Source organism: Ranitomeya variabilis, chromosome 6 (genome assembly GCF_051348905.1).
Source record: "Ranitomeya variabilis isolate aRanVar5 chromosome 6, aRanVar5.hap1, whole genome shotgun sequence".
Classification (NCBI taxonomy): Eukaryota; Metazoa; Chordata; class Amphibia; order Anura; family Dendrobatidae; genus Ranitomeya; species Ranitomeya variabilis.
In genome coordinates, this window is record NC_135237.1 from 354,240,073 (window position 1) to 354,255,981 (window position 15,909).

The 15,909-nt window shown below is 45.5% G+C and overlaps 1 long non-coding RNA gene across 2 annotated transcripts in view; it reads right to left on the reverse strand.

Moving 5' to 3' along the window:
- The window catches only part of LOC143781167 (uncharacterized), a 47,328-nt gene that overhangs the window by 24,616 nt on the left and 6,803 nt on the right, over positions 1-15,909 (reverse strand). For both annotated transcript variants that reach the window (XR_013216598.1, XR_013216599.1), the window contains one exon: positions 13,810-13,892. This is a non-coding gene — a long non-coding RNA (uncharacterized LOC143781167). The remainder of the gene's footprint in view (positions 1-13,809; positions 13,893-15,909) is intronic.

The following is a 15,909-nucleotide window of genomic DNA, read 5'->3' on the forward strand; positions in this document are numbered from 1 at the left end:
CTGTTTTCACCCCTGTGTATGTGCCATCCTCTTCCCCTCTTGGTGCAGGATTTTTTTTGTGGCCAAGAAGGACGGTTCTTTGAGACTTTGTATAGATTATCGTCTTCTGAACAAAATCACAGTTAAATTTCAGTATCCTTTGCCACTATTGTCTGATTTGTTTGCTCGGATTAAGGGGGCCAGTTGGTTCACTAAGGGTACTGTCACACAGTACCATTTTGATCGCTACGACGGTACGATTCGTGACGTTCTAGCGATATCGTTACGATATCGCAGTGTCTGACACGCAGCAGCGATCAGGGATCCTGCTGAGAATCGTACGTCGTAGCAGATCGTTTGGAACTTTCTTTCGTCGCTTGATCACCCGCTGACATCGCTGGATCGTTGTGTGTGACAGCGATCCAGCGATGTGTTCGCTTGTAACCAGGGTAAACATCGGATAACTAAGCGCAGGGCCGCGCTTAGTAACCCGATGTTTACCGTGGTTACCAGCGTAAACGTAAAAAAAACAAACAGTACATACTCACATTCCGGTGTCTGTCCTCCGGCGTCTCAGCTTCTCTGCAGTGTGAGCGCCGGCCAGCCGGAAAGCGAGCACAGCGGTGACGTCTGACGTCACCGCTCTGCTTTCCGGCCGCTGTGCTTACACAGTGCAGAGAAGCTGAGACGCCGGAGGACAGACACCGGAATGTGAGTATGTACTGTTTGTTTTTTTTACGTTTACGCTGGTAACCAGGGTAAACATCGGGTTACTAAGCGCGGCCCTGCGCTTAGTAACTCGATGTTTACCCTGGTTACCCGGGGACTTCGGCATCGCTCCAGCGCCGTGATTGCAACGTGTGACCGCAGTCTACGACGCTGGAGCGATAATCATACGATCGCTGCGACGTCACGGATCGTGCCGTCGTAGCGATTAAAATGGTACTGTGTGACAGTACCCTTAGATAGATCTCCGTGGGGCGTATAACCTTGTGCGCATTAAGCAGGGAGATGAATGGAAAACAGCATTTAATACGCCCGAAGGCCATTTTGAGTACTTAGTGATGCCTTTTGGACTCTCTAATGCTCCTTCTGTGTTTCAGTCCTTCATGCATGACATCTTCCGAGAATATCTGGATAAATTTATGATTGTTTATCTGGATGACATTTTGGTCTTTTCTGATGATTGGGAGTCCCATGTGAAGCAGGTCAGGATGGTGTTTCAGGTCCTGCGTGCTAATGCTTTATTTGTGAAGGGCTCAAAATGCCTCTTCGGAGTACAGAAGGTTTCCTTTTTGGGTTTTATTTTTTCTCCTTCTACTGTGGAGATTGTCATGATTCCCCAATGGCATGGGAACATCAGAAACACAAAATAACAGACTAGCCCTCGGGTGATGGAAACTCAAGCTGACCGTGACCTAAATCTACCACACAACTAACAGTAGCCAGGAAACATTCCTACGGCTGCCTAGATGCCATGCGCCAGCCGGAGAACTAACTACGCCTGGAAGAGGAAGGAACAGACCTGGCTTACCTCTAGTGAAATTCCCCAAAGATGATAGTAGCCCCCACATATATTAACGGTGAGTTCAGAGGAAAAGACATACACAGTATGAAGGTAGATTTAGCAAAGCGAGGTCCACTTACTAGATAGAGGAAGGATACAAAAGAGGACTTCACGGTCAGCTGAAAAACCCTTTCAAAAACCCATCCTGAAATTACTTTAAGACTCCTGTGTCAACTCATGACACAGGAGTGGCAATTTCAGTCCACAAGAGCTTCCAGTAACAGGAAATGACAAACTGTAAACTGGACAAAAAATACAAAACAAAAAGGACAAGAGTCCGCTTAGCTGATCAGCAGACTGGTAGCAGGAACATGCAACTGAAAGACTCAGGTTACAATGATGACCGGCAAGGAAGTGACTGGAGAGCAAGGCTAAATAGGGAACTCCCAAAACTGATGGAAGCAGGTGAGCTGAGGCAGAAAAGAACACACAAGTCTCCAGTACCACCAGCCACCACTAGGGGAGCTCAAAAAGCGGATCACAACAGTACCCCCCCCTTAAGGAGGGGGCACCGAACCCTCACAAGAACCGCCAGGGCGACCTGGATGAGCCCTATGAAAGGCACGAACCAAATCCGAGGCATGAACATCAGAGGCAGTTACCCAAGAATTATCTTCCTGACCATAGCCCTTCCATTTAACCAGATACTGGAGTCTCCGCCTGGAAATACGGGAGTCCAAGATCTTCTCTATAACGTACTCCAATTCACCCTCAACCAGCACAGGAGCAGGAGGCTCAGCAGAAGGAACCACCGGCACCTCGTATCTCCGCAACAACGACCGATGGAACACATTATGGATAGCGAAAGATGCCGGGAGGTCCAAACGAAAGGAAACAGGGTTAATAATCTCCAAAATCCTATAGGGACCGATGAGCCGAGGCTTAAATTTAGGAGAAGAAACCCTCATTGGGACAAAACGGGAAGACAACCACACCAAGTCCCCAACACGAAGGCGAGGACCAACCCGACGCTGGCGGTTAGCAAACCGCTGAGTCCTCTCCTGGGACAAATTCAAATTGTCCACCACTTGTTCCCAAATCCGATACAACCGATCCACCACAGCATCTACTCCAGGACAATCCGAAGACTCCGCCTGACCAGAAGAAAAACGGGGATGAAACCCCGAATTGCAAAAGAAAGGGGAAACCAAAGTGGCCGAACTAGCCCGATTATTAAGAGCAAACTCCGCCAACGGCAAAAAGGCAACCCAATCATCCTGATCCGCAGACACAAAACACCTCAAATACGTCTCCAAAGTCTGATTAGTTCGCTCCGTCTGGCCATTAGTCTGAGGATGGAAGGCAGACGAAAAAGACAAATCAATGCCCAACCTGGCACAGAATGCCCGCCAAAATCTAGAAACGAACTGGGTACCCCTATCAGAAACAATATTTTCAGGAATACCATGCAAGCGAACCACATTTTGAAAAAACAAAGGAACCAACTCAGACGAGGAAGGCAACTTCGGCAATGGCACCAAATGAACCATCTTAGAAAAACGGTCACACACCACCCAGATAACAGACATCCTCTGAGAGACAGGAAGATCAAAAATAAAGTCCATCGAGATGTGCGTCTAAGGCCTCTTCGGAATAGGCAAGGGCAACAACAACCCGCTAGCCCTAGAACAACAAGGCTTGGCCCGAGCACACACATCACAAGACAGCACAAAAACACGCACATCTCGAGACAGAGATGGCCACCAGAAGGATCCAGCCACCAAATCCCTGGTACCAAAAATTCCAGGATGACCCGCCAGCATAGAAGAATGAACCTCCGAGATGACTCTACTGGTCCAATCATCAGGAACAAACAGTCTACCAGGTGGACAGCGATCAGGTCTATCCGCCTGAAACTCTTGCAAAGCACGTCGCAGATCTGGGGAAATAGCGGATAATATCACCCCATCCTTAAGGATACCTGTAGGTTCCGAATCACCAGGGGAATCAGGCTCAAAACTCCTAGAAAGGGCATCTGCCTTCACATTCTTAGAACCTGGTAGATATGAGACCACAAAATTAAACCGAGAGAAAAACAACGACCAGCGCGCCTGTCTAGGATTCAGGCGCCTGGCAGACTCAAGATAAATCAGATTCTTGTGATCAGTCAAAACCACCACCTGATGTCTAGCACCCTCAAGCCAATGACGCCACTCCTCAAATGCCCACTTCATGGCCAAAAGCTCCCGATTACCGACATCATAATTTCTTTCGGCGGCAGAAAATTTTCGAGAAAAGAACGCACAAGGTCTCATCACTGAGCAATCGGAACTTCTCTGCGACAAAACCGCCCCCGCTCCGATCTCGGAAGCATCGACCTCAACCTGAAAGGGGAGAGAGACATCAGGCTGGCGCAACACAGGGGCAGACGAAAAGCGGCGCTTAAGTTCCCGAAAGGCCTCCACAGCGGCAGAGGACCAATTGGCAACATCAGCACCCTTAGTCAAATCCGTAAGAGGCTTAGCAACACCAGAAAAACCAGTTATAAATCGACGATAAAAATTAGCAAAGCCCAAGAACTTCTGAAGACCCTTTAGAGAAGTAGGCTGCGTCCAGTCACAAATAGCCCGAACCTTGACAGGGTCCATCTCAACAGAAGAAGGGGAAAAAATGTACCCCAAAAAGGAAATCTTTTGAACCCCAAAAACACACTTAGAACCCTTTACACACAGAGAATTCTCCCGCAAGACCTGAAAAACCCTCCTGACCTGCTGAACATGAGACTCCCAGTCCTCAAAAAAAATCAAAATATCGTCCAAATACACAATCATAAATTTATCCAGATATTCACGGAAAATATCATGCATAAAGGACTGAAAAACTGAAGGTGCATTAGAAAGGCCGAAAGGCATTACTAAATACTCAAAGTGGCCCTCAGGCGTATTAAATGCGGTTTTCCACTCATCCCCTTGCTTAATTCGCACCAAATTATACGCCCCACGGAGATCAATCTTGGAGAACCACTTAGCCCCCCTTATGCGAGCAAACAAATCAGTAAGCAGCGGCAACGGATACTGATATTTGACAGTAATTTTATTCAGGAGTCGATAATCAATACAAGGCCTCAGCGAGCCATCCTTTTTAGAGACAAAGAAAAACCCAGCTCCTAAAGGTGATGAAGAAGGACGAATATGTCCCTTTTCCAGGGACTCCTTAACATACTCTCGCATGGCAGCATGCTCAGGTACAGATAGGTTAAACAAACGACCCTTTGGAAATTTACTGCCTGGAATCAGATCTATGGCGCAATCACACTCTCTGTGGGGAGGGAGAGAACCAATTTTAGGCTCTTCAAAAATATCCCCAAAATCCGACAAAAATGCCGGAACCTCAGAGGGAATAGATGACGAGATAGAAACCAAAGGTATGTCCCCATGAGCCCCCCGACATCCCCAGCTTAACACAGACATAGTTTTCCAGTCCAGTACTGGGTTATGAGATTGCAACCATGGTAATCCAAGCACTAACACATCATGTAAATTATGCAACACGAGGAAGCGAATCATCTCCTGATGGTCTGGAGTCATACGCATAGTCACTTGCGTCCAGAACTGTGGTCTATTACAAGCCAGAGGTGTAGAATCAATACCCTTCAGAGGTATAGGAACTTCCAGAGGCTCCAAATCAAACCCACAGCGCCTGGCGAAGGACCAATCCATGAGACTCAGAGCGGCGCCAGAGTCCACATAGGCATCCACGGTAATAACTGATAATGAACAAATCAGAGTTACAGACAGAAGAAATTTAGACTGTAAAGTGCCAATAGAAACAGACTTGTCAACCTTCCTAGTAAGTTTAGAGCATGCTGATATAACATGCGCGGAATCACCACAGTAGAAGCACAAGCCATTTTTGCGCCTATAATTCTGCCGCTCGCTTCTTGACAGAATTCTGTCACATTGCATTTTCTCTGGCGTCCCTTCAGAAGATACCGCCAAATGGTGCACGGGTTTGCGCTCCCGCAAACGCCGATCAATCTGAATCGCCATTGTGATGGACTCATTCAGACCTGTGGGCGTAGGAAACCCCACCATGACATCCTTAACGGCATCAGAAAGGCCTTCTCTGAAAATTGCCGCTAGGGCACACTCATTCCACTGAGTAAGCACAGACCATTTACGAAATTTTTGGCAGTATATCTCAGCTTCATCTTGCCCTTGAGACAGGGCTATTAAAGCTTTTTCAGCTTGAATCTCCAAATTAGGTTCCTCATACAGCAACCCTAAAGCCAGAAAAAACGCATCCACATTGAGCAACGCAGGATCCCCTGGTGTCAATGAAAATGCCCAATTTTGAGGGTCACCTCGCAGCAAAGAAATCACAATCTTAACCTGCTGAACAGGATCTCCAGAGGAGTGAGGTCTGAGAGAAAGGAATAATTTACAATTACATTTGAAATTCAGAAACCGAGATCTATCTCCGGAAAATACCTCTGGTGTAGGAATCTTAGGTTCAGAAATAGGAGTACGTATAACATAATCTTGTAAATTCTGAACCTTCGTAGCAAGATTATTTAAACCTGCAGCCAAACTCTGAGAGTCCATCCTTAAACCGGAGAGATCAGAGCCATTCAAGGATTAGAAGGAGAGAAAGGCAAGGCTGTAAATAGAGCAGAAATACAACTGAGCCAACTAAGTAGCAAACATGTGAGGAAAAAAAAAAAAAAAATCTACAGACTTCTTTTACTCTCCTTTCTTCTGCCAATTACTTTAACAGTGGCCGGTCATACTGTCATGATTCCCCAATGGCATGGGAACATCAGAAACACAAAATAACAGACTAGCCCTCGGGTGATGGAAACTCAAGCTGACCGTGACCTAAATCTACCACACAACTAACAGTAGCCAGGAAGCATTCCTACGGCTGCCTAGATGCCATGCGCCAGCCGGAGAACTAACTACGCCTGGAAGAGGAAGGAACAGACCTGGCTTACCTCTAGTGAAATTCCCCAAAGATGATAGTAGCCCCCACATATATTAACGGTGAGTTCAGAGGAAAAGACATACACAGTATGAAGGTAGATTTAGCAAAGCGAGGTCCACTTACTAGATAGAGGAAGGATACAAAAGAGGACTTCACGGTCAGCTAAAAAACCCTTTCAAAAACCCATCCTGAAATTACTTTAAGACTCCTGTGTCAACTCATGACACAGGAGTGGCAATTTCAGTCCACAAGAGCTTCCAGTAACAGGAAATGACAAACTGTAAGGTGGACAAAAAATACAAAACAAAAAGGACAAGAGTCCGCTTAGCTGATCAGCAGACTGGTAGCAGGAACATGCAACTGAAAGACTCAGGTTACAATGATGACCGGCAAGGAAGTGACTGGAGAGCAAGGCTAAATAGGGAACTCCCAAAACTGATGGAAGCAGGTGAGCTGAGGCAGAAAAGAACACACAAGTCTCCAGTACCACCAGCCACCACTAGGGGAGCCCAAAAAGCGGATCACAACAGGAGATGGACCCAGTCAAGGTCCAGGCTATTCATGACTGGACTCAGCCTACGTCTGTTAAGAGTCTTCAGAAGTTCTTGGGTTTTGCTAATTTTTACCGTCGTTTCATCGCTAATTTTTCTAGCGTGGTTAAACCTTTGACGGATTTGACCAAGAAGGGTTCTGATGTGACTAATTGGTCTCCTGCGGCCGTGGAGGCCTTTCGGGAACTGAAGCACCGGTTTTCTTCAGCTCCAGTCTTATGTCAACCAGATGTCTCTCTCCCCTTCCAGGTCGAGGTTGATGCTTCTGAGATTGGAGCAGGGGCTGTTTTGTCGCAGAGAAGCTCTGATGGCTCTGTGATGAAGCCATGTGCTTTCTTTTCAAGAAAGTTTTCGCCTGCCGAGCGGAATTATGATGTTGGTAATCGGGAGTTGTTGGCTATGAAGTGGGCATTTGAGGATTGGCGACATTGGCTCGAAGGAGCTAAACATCGTGTGGTGGTCTTGACTGATCACAAAAACCTGATTTACCTCGAATCTGCCAAGCGCCTGAATCCTAGACAGGCTCGTTGGTCGCTGTTTTTCTCCCGTTTCAACTTTGTGGTCTCATACCTGCCTGGTTTGAAGAACATGAAGGCTGATGCACTTTCTAGGAGTTTTGTGCCTGACTCTCCGGGAGTTTCTGAGCCGGCTGGTATTCTCAGAGAGGGAGTGATTTTGTCTGCCATTTCCCCAGATTTGCGACGAGTGCTGCAGAAATTTCAGGCGGATAGACCTGACCGTTGTCCACCAGAGAGACTGTTTGTCCCGGATAGATGGACCAGCAGAGTTATTTCCGAGGTTCATTCTTCGGTGTTGGCGGGTCATCCTGGGATTTTTGGTACCAGAGATTTGGTGGCTAGGTCCTTCTGGTGGCCTTCCTTGTCGCGGGATGTGCGTTCCTTTGTGCAGTCTTGTGGGATTTGTGCTCGGGCTAAGCCTTGCTGTTCTCGTGCCAGCGGTTTGCTTTTGCCTTTGCCTGTCCCGAAAAGGCCTTGGACGCACATTTCCATGGATTTTATTTCGGATCTTCCAGTATCTCAGAAAATGTCTGTCATCTGGGTGGTGTGTGATCGTTTTTCCAAGATGGTCCATTTGGTGCCCTTGCCTAAGTTGCCTTCCTCCTCCGATTTGGTTCCTCTATTTTTTCAGAATGTGGTTCGCTTGCACGGCATTCCTGAAAATATTGTGTCTGATAGAGGATCCCAGTTTGTGTCCAGGTTTTGGCGGACTTTTTGTGCTAAGATGGGCATTGATTTATCTTTTTCGTCGGCCTTCCATCCTCAGACTAATGGCCAAACCGAGCGAACTAATCAGACGTTGGAAACTTATTTGAGATGTTTTGTTTCTGCTGATCAGGATGATTGGGTGACTTTTTTGCCATTGGCCGAGTTTGCCCTTAATAATCGGGCTAGTTCTGCTACTTTGGTTTCGCCTTTTTTTTGCAATTCTGGTTTCCATCCTCGTTTTTCCTCGGGTCAGGTTGAGTCTTCTGACTGTCCTGGGGTGGATTCTGTGGTGGATAGGTTGCAGCAGATTTGGAACCATGTGGTGGACAATTTGAGGTTGTCACAGGAGAAGGCTCAGCGCTTTGCCAACCGCCGCCGCGGTGTGGGTCCCCGACTTCGTGTTGGGGATTTGGTGTGGCTGTCTTCTCGGTATGTTCCTATGAAGGTCTCCTCTCCTAAATTCAAGCATCGCTTCATCGGTCCTTATAAGATCTTGGAAATCCTTAACCCGGTGTCTTTTCGTTTGGATCTCCCAGCATCGTTTGCCATTCATAATGTGTTCCATAGGTCTTTGTTGCGGAGGTATGTGGTACCTGTGGTTCCTTCTGTTGAGCCTCCTGCTCCGGTGCTGGTTGAGGGAGAATTGGAGTACGTGGTGGAGAAGATTTTGGATTCTCGTATCTCTAGACGGAGGCTTCAGTATTTGGTGAAGTGGAAGGGCTATGGTCAGGAGGATAATTCCTGGGTTGTCGCCTCTGATGTTCATGCGGCCGATTTGGTTCTTGCCTTCCACGCGGCTGGCTCATCCTGATCGCCCTGGGGGTCTTGATGAGGGTTCGGTGACCCCTCCTCAAGGGGGGGGGTACTGTTGTGAACTCTATTTTTAGGCTCCCTCTAGTGGTCACAAGCGGTACTGTGTAGTGTTGTCTTTCTGCAGGTTGGCTGCATCAGCTGGTTCGTTATCCTTGGTTGGTTTCCTATTTAACAAACCTGGATACTCAGTTCCTTGTCTGCTATCAATGTATTCAGTGCTCTTCAGATTCCTTGTGATTACCTTGCTCCCAGCCTCTCCAAGACAAGCTAAGTTTTTGTCCGTTCATTTTTTGATTATCAGCATTCATCATGTTTCTTGTCCAGCTTGCTAAGATGTGATCTTCTCGCTTGCTGGTTGCTCTAGGGGACTGAGTTTCTCCCCCCACACCGTTAGTTGGTGCGGGGGTTCTTGAAATCTCAGTGTGGATATTTTGTAAGGGTTTTTTACTGACCGCACAGACCCCTTTACTATTTTCTGCTATCTAGTATTAGTGGGCCTCATTTGCTGAATCTGTTTTCACCCCTGTGTATGTGCCTTCCTCTTACCTCACCGTTATTATTTGTTGGGGGCTTCTATATCTTTGGGGATTATTTCTCTGGAGGCAAGAGAGATCTTTCTTTCTCTCTAGGGGTAGTTAGTTCCTCAGGCTGGCTCGAGACGTCTAGGATTTTTAGGCACGTTCACCGGCTACTTCTAGTGTGTTTGGTCAGTCCAGTTTGCCACCTCCCTAGAGCTTGTCCTATGTTTGTTACTTATCTGGAGTAATTCGTGATCCTCAACCACTAAGGATCATAACACTAGTGTAAATGAAATGCTCATTCAGCGCATAGTGTCACGATCTCCATTCTGTTCCTGTCTTCTATGTTACTTGGTGTAGAAGCTGTCAGTCTGTTTTGGTTGTGCTGGTCTGTGCTGCAATCATCTGTGTTAACTTTCCTAGATTAGTCCTCAACTTAAGCATGCTAGCTCCTTCATCCAGTGGCAATTTCCGAGAATTAAACAATTAAAAATTCTTATCGGCTTCCACTTATTCCCAATCAATATAATCAGCTTTCCGGGGCTAAGGGTACCGTCACACATTGAAATTTCCATCGCTACGACGTTACGATTCGTGACGTTCTAGCGATATCGTTACGATATCGCTGTGTCTGACACGCAGCAGCGATCAGACACCCTGCTGAGAATCGTACGTCGTAGCAGATCGTTTGGAACTTTCTTTCGTCGCTTGATCACCCGCTGACATCGCTGGATCGTTGTGTGTGACAGCGATCCAGCGATGTGTTCGCTTGTAACCAGGGTAAACATCGGGTAACTAAGCGCAGGGCCGCGCTTAGTAACCCGATGTTTACCCTGGTTACCAAAAAAAAACAAACAGTACATACTCGCCTTTCGGTGTCCCTTGCCGTCTGCTTCCTGCTCTGACTGAGCCGCCGTACAGTGAGAGCGCAGCGGTGACGTCACTGCTGTGATCTGCTCTCACTGTACGGCTGCACTCAGAGCAGGAAGCAGACGGCAAGGGACCTGAAGGACACCGACGGGTGAGTATGTACTGTTTGTTTTTTTACGTTTACGCTGGTAACCAGGGTAAACATCGGGTTACTAAGCGCGGCCCTGCGCTTAGTTACCCGAAGTTTACCCTGGTTACCCGGGGACTTCGGCATCGCTCCAGCGCCGTGATTGCAACGTGTGACCGCAGTCTACGACGCTGGAGCGATGATTATACGACGCTGCGACGTCACGAATCGTGCCGTCGCAGCGATGAAAATTTCAATGTGTGACGGTACCCTAAATGGTTTTCCAAACTGGATCTCAGTGGGGCATATAATCCGATACGGATTTGTGAGGGTGATGAGTGGAAGACAGTATTTTTACCATCTGAAAGTGTCTTTGAAAATCTCGTTATGCCTTTTGGTCTAACGAATGCAGCTGCGGTTTTTCAAAATTTTATGAATGATATTTTCTCTGATTATATTGGCAAATCTATTGTGGTTTATTTAGATGATATTCTTATTTTCTCACCTAACATGGATTCACATTATAAACATGTCCATTTGGTTCTGCAAAGGTTGAGAGATAATTGTTTGTTTGGGCAGATACCCTGTCTTGTAGTCTTGATTCTGTGGCTCCTCCAGAACCTCCTTCCTCCTTTCTTCCTCAGGGTATTGTTGTGGTCATGGTTTCCTCTGATCTGGAACCTGGAATCCGTACTGCTCAGTACTTGGCTCCTTCCAATACCCCTGAATGCAAGCTGTTTGTCCCTGTGTATCTCAGATTATGCCTTTTGCAAGGATTCCATGATTGTGTATTGAGTGTTCATCCAGGGGTCACTGCAACCCCGAAGGCAGTTGCTAGAGACTGTTTTGGTGGTCCACCATGAATAAGGATATTAGAGATTTTGTGTCATCTTGTGAAACGTATGCACGTGCCAAAGTACAGCATTGCCGGCCAGCCGGGGAATTGGTTCCTTTGCCAATTCCAGAAAGACCATGGAATCATTTGTCCATGGATTTCATTTCAGATTTACCGCTGTCTGGGGGGATGACTACTATTTGGGTGGCAGTCGATCGCTTCAGCAAACAAGCTCCCTTCATCCCATTATCTGGGTTATCCAATGCTGAATCTCTCTCCAAACTGTTTATTGTTCATGTGGTACAATTGCATAGGATTCTGTTAAATATTGTATTGGATAGGGGTGTACAATTCAACTCTAGATTTTGGAGGGCTTTCTGCAGAAAAATGAGAATTGATTTGTCCTTTTCCTCAGCTTATCACCCTGAAACGAACGGTCAGACAGAGAGGACAAATCAGTCTCTGAAGCCAATTTTAAGATATTTTGTCGCTGATCAGCAGGGGAAATGGTCATCATTTCTTCCTCTGGCTGAGTTTTCTTTTAACAGTCAGGTTAATCAGTCCGTGGGGACCTCGCCGTTTTTCTATAATTACAGGTTTCATCCTCATTTTGGTGAGTTCCCCAGGATAAGTTCCGGGTGTCCTGGGGTGGATGTCACCATTCAAGAGCTGGGGGATGTCTGGAGGAAGGTTAAAAAGAACATTGGGGTGGTTCAGTATTGGCAGCAGCGGAAGGCCAATACGAGGCGTTCATCAGGGGCCACCTTCAAAGTGGGAGTTAATGTATGGTTATCCTCTAAGAATATTACATTGAAGATGCCCTCGCTGAAGTTGGGTCCTAGATTCATTGGTCCGTATGAAATTCTGGAGGTGGTCAATCCAGTTGCCTTCCGCTTAAAACTCCCTCGGTCTTTCCGTATTCCTAATGTGTTCCACAAGTCATTGTTCAAGGAGTTTATTCCCCCTGCTCTGTCTTCCTCACTACTTTCCTTGATTAGTCCTCTACTTAAGCATGCTGGCTCCTCCATCCAGTGTCAATCGTACACTTGCTGTTGACTGTGTAAGACTGATCCATGCTGAGTCTGTGCTGCAATCATCTGTGTTCACTTTCCTTGAGTAGTCCTCTACTTAAGCCTGCTGGCTCCTCCATCCAGTGTCAATTGTACACTTGCTGCTGCCTGTATAAGACTGATCTCTCTGTGATCTGTGCCTGACCCAGCCTGACTTTATTCCCTTCCCAAACTTAGACTCTTTGCTTGTGACCTGACTTCTATTGTGCCTGCTCCCTGTAAACTGTCTTGTCTTTCTGGTTTTTCTGAACTCAGCTAGTAAATTGGATTTAGTCTCTGATTTCTCTTTGCTGTACTGCGCCATTTCCTGGACCTGACCTCAGATTGTTTGACCTCCTTTTACTTATTCAGTAAGTGGTGTATATTATTTTTTACTGTTATTGTAGTCTTTCTCTCCACTTCTGGGGCTAACATTTACTATAGTGACTCGCATCACACATAGTGTTTTGGTCTACTGCAAATGTGGTCAGGAATTTCACACCTAGCTAAATGCTATGGCAAATCAGTCCATAAACTAGCGTAAAACATTTGGTCCGCCAGTCCACAGTCCACTGTAAAAGTGGTCTGTCAGTCCACAGTCTAATGTAAATGTTATGGCCATTCAGTCCATAGTCTTTTAGTCTACTGGAAATGTAGTCATGAATTCCACACCTAGCATAATTGCTGTGCTCAATCAGTCCTTAGAGTACTGTAAATGATTGGATCAGTTAGCCCATGGACTTGTGTAAAACTTTTTGTCCGTCAGTCCACAGTCAGATGTAAATTTGGCCAGTCAGTCCACAGTCAGGTGTGAACGATGTCGTCATTGGGTCTACTATCTAGTTTAAATGCTGTGGTCCATCAGTCCACAGTCTAGTGTAAATTCTTAGTTCAGTTAGTTCACAGTCTGGTGTAAATGTTGTTGTTAGCTGATCCAAAGCCTAGAGGAAATGCTGTGGTCAGTCGGTCAACAGTCTAGAGTAAATGATGTTAGTCTGTCCACAGTCTAGTGGAAAAGCTGTGGTCAGTAGCTCCACAGCCTAGCGTAAATGATGAGATCAGTCTCTTGTAACCGAGGCATTGAATGTTACACCGCTGATAAGAAGCCTATTCAATGAAACATAAGAACGTTTTCTTATTTTAGAAGACAGAGAATAAGGAGAAGAAATGTTCCTTACATCTCTACCTGAAATATGGTTGTGTTATACTAGGAGTTGTGTATAGAAGATATACATGTGAAAAACACAAACAATATATTCCCATGTACCAGGAAGGTGTTATTACACCCCGGCAGGCCTAGAACTTATGTCTAAACCTACAATTATCAGTAATTAATATGAATATTAATTACCTGTTAGGAGATTTTTCTAATTCTCTTCTTGAAATCCACAAGGAAAAATTTCACGTTCCACCATCTCACTGGGCGTCAGTCACCTGTAAATAGTCAAAGGTGTGATAATATGTTCCTGCTACATGCTATACATAAAGAAAAATATAACACACTAGGGACAAAATTACTTATTTCAGGTATAAGGACTGTGGTCAGTTTATTCTGAATCCTGTAGTCAGTCATTTGTTAGTTTACAGTATATATTATGTTCAGTCATTCTACATTATTCTATAAATGTTATAGTCAGACTACAGTATACTAGAAATGTGGTCAGAAAATGCACACCTAGCGTAAATGCTATGATCAGCCAGTCCATAAACTAGTGTAAAAGTTTTGGTCCCCCAGTCCACAGTCCACTGTAAAAGTGGTCTATTAGTCCACATTCTAGTGTAAATGTTGTGTTCATTCAGTCCATAGTCTTCTGGTCTACTGGAAATGTGTTCAGAAATTCCACACCTAGCATAAATGCTGTGGTCACTCAGTCTTTAGACTAGTGTAAATGTTATATCCAGGCAGTGCAAACTTTACTGGAAATGTGGTCAGGCAGTCGAAATCTAGTGAAAATGACAAGGTCAGCAAGGCCTTAAACAAGTGCAAATGCTTTGATCAGTCAGTATTCAAACTAATGTAAATGCTGTGATCATTCATCCAAAGACTAGATTAAAAGTTTTGATCCGTCAGTCCAAGGTCTACTGTAGATGTGGCCAGTCAGTCCACAGAATAGTATAAAGACTATGGTCAGTCAGTCCACAGTCTAGTGTGTTGTGAACTCTATTTTTAGGCTCCCTCTAGTGGTCACAAGCGGTACTGTGTAGTGTTGTCTTTCTGCAGGTTGGCTGCATCAGCTGGTTCGTTATCCTTGGTTGGTTTCCTATTTAACTCACCTGGATACTCAGTTCCTTGCCTGCTATCAATGTATTCAGTGCTCTTCAGATTCCTTGTGATTACCTTGCTCCCAGCCTCTCCAAGACAAGCTAAGTTTTTGTCCGTTCATTTTTTGATTATCAGCATTCATCATGTTTCTTGTCCAGCTTGCTAAGATGTGATCTTCTCGCTTGCTGGTTGCTCTAGGGGACTGAGTTTCTCCCCCCACACCGTTAGTTGGTGCGGGGGTTCTTGAAATCTCAGTGTGGATATTTTGTAAGGGTTTTTTACTGACCGCACAGACCCCTTTACTATTTTCTGCTATCTAGTATTAGTGGGCCTCATTTGCTGAATCTGTTTTCACCCCTGTGTATGTGCCTTCCTCTTACCTCACCGTTATTATTTGTTGGGGGCTTCTATATCTTTGGGGATTATTTCTCTGGAGGCAAGAGAGATCTTTCTTTCTCTCTAGGGGTAGTTAGTTCCTCAGGCTGGCTCGAGACGTCTAGGATTTTTAGGCACGTTCACCGGCTACTTCTAGTGTGTTTGGATAGGTTCAGATTTGCGGTCAGTCCAGTTTGCCACCTCCCTAGAGCTTGTCCTATGTTTGTTACTTATCTGGAGTAATTCGTGATCCTCAACCACTAAGGATCATAACACTAGTGTAAATGAAATGCTCATTCAGCGCATAGTGTCACGATCTCCATTCTGTTCCTGTCTTCTATGTTACTTGGTGTAGAAGCTGTCAGTCTGTTTTGGTTGTGCTGGTCTGTGCTGCAATCATCTGTGTTAACTTTCCTAGATTAGTCCTCTACTTAAGCATGCTAGCTCCTCCATCCAGTGGCAATTTCCGAGAATTAAACAATTAAAAATTCTTATCGGCTTCCACTTATTCCCGATCAATATAATCAGCTCTCCGGGGCTAAATGGTTTTCCAAACTGGATCTCAGCGGGGCATATAATCTGATACGGGTTCGTGAGGGTGATGAGTGGAAGACAGTATTTTTACCATCTGAAAGTGTCTTTGAAAATCTCGTTATGCCTTTTGGTCTAACGAATGCAGGTGCGGTTTTTCAAAATTTTATGAATGATATTTTCTCTGATTATATTGGCAAATCTATTGTGGTTGATTTAGATGATATTCTACATTCTACTTTTCTCACCTAACATGGATTCACATTATAAACATGTCCGTTT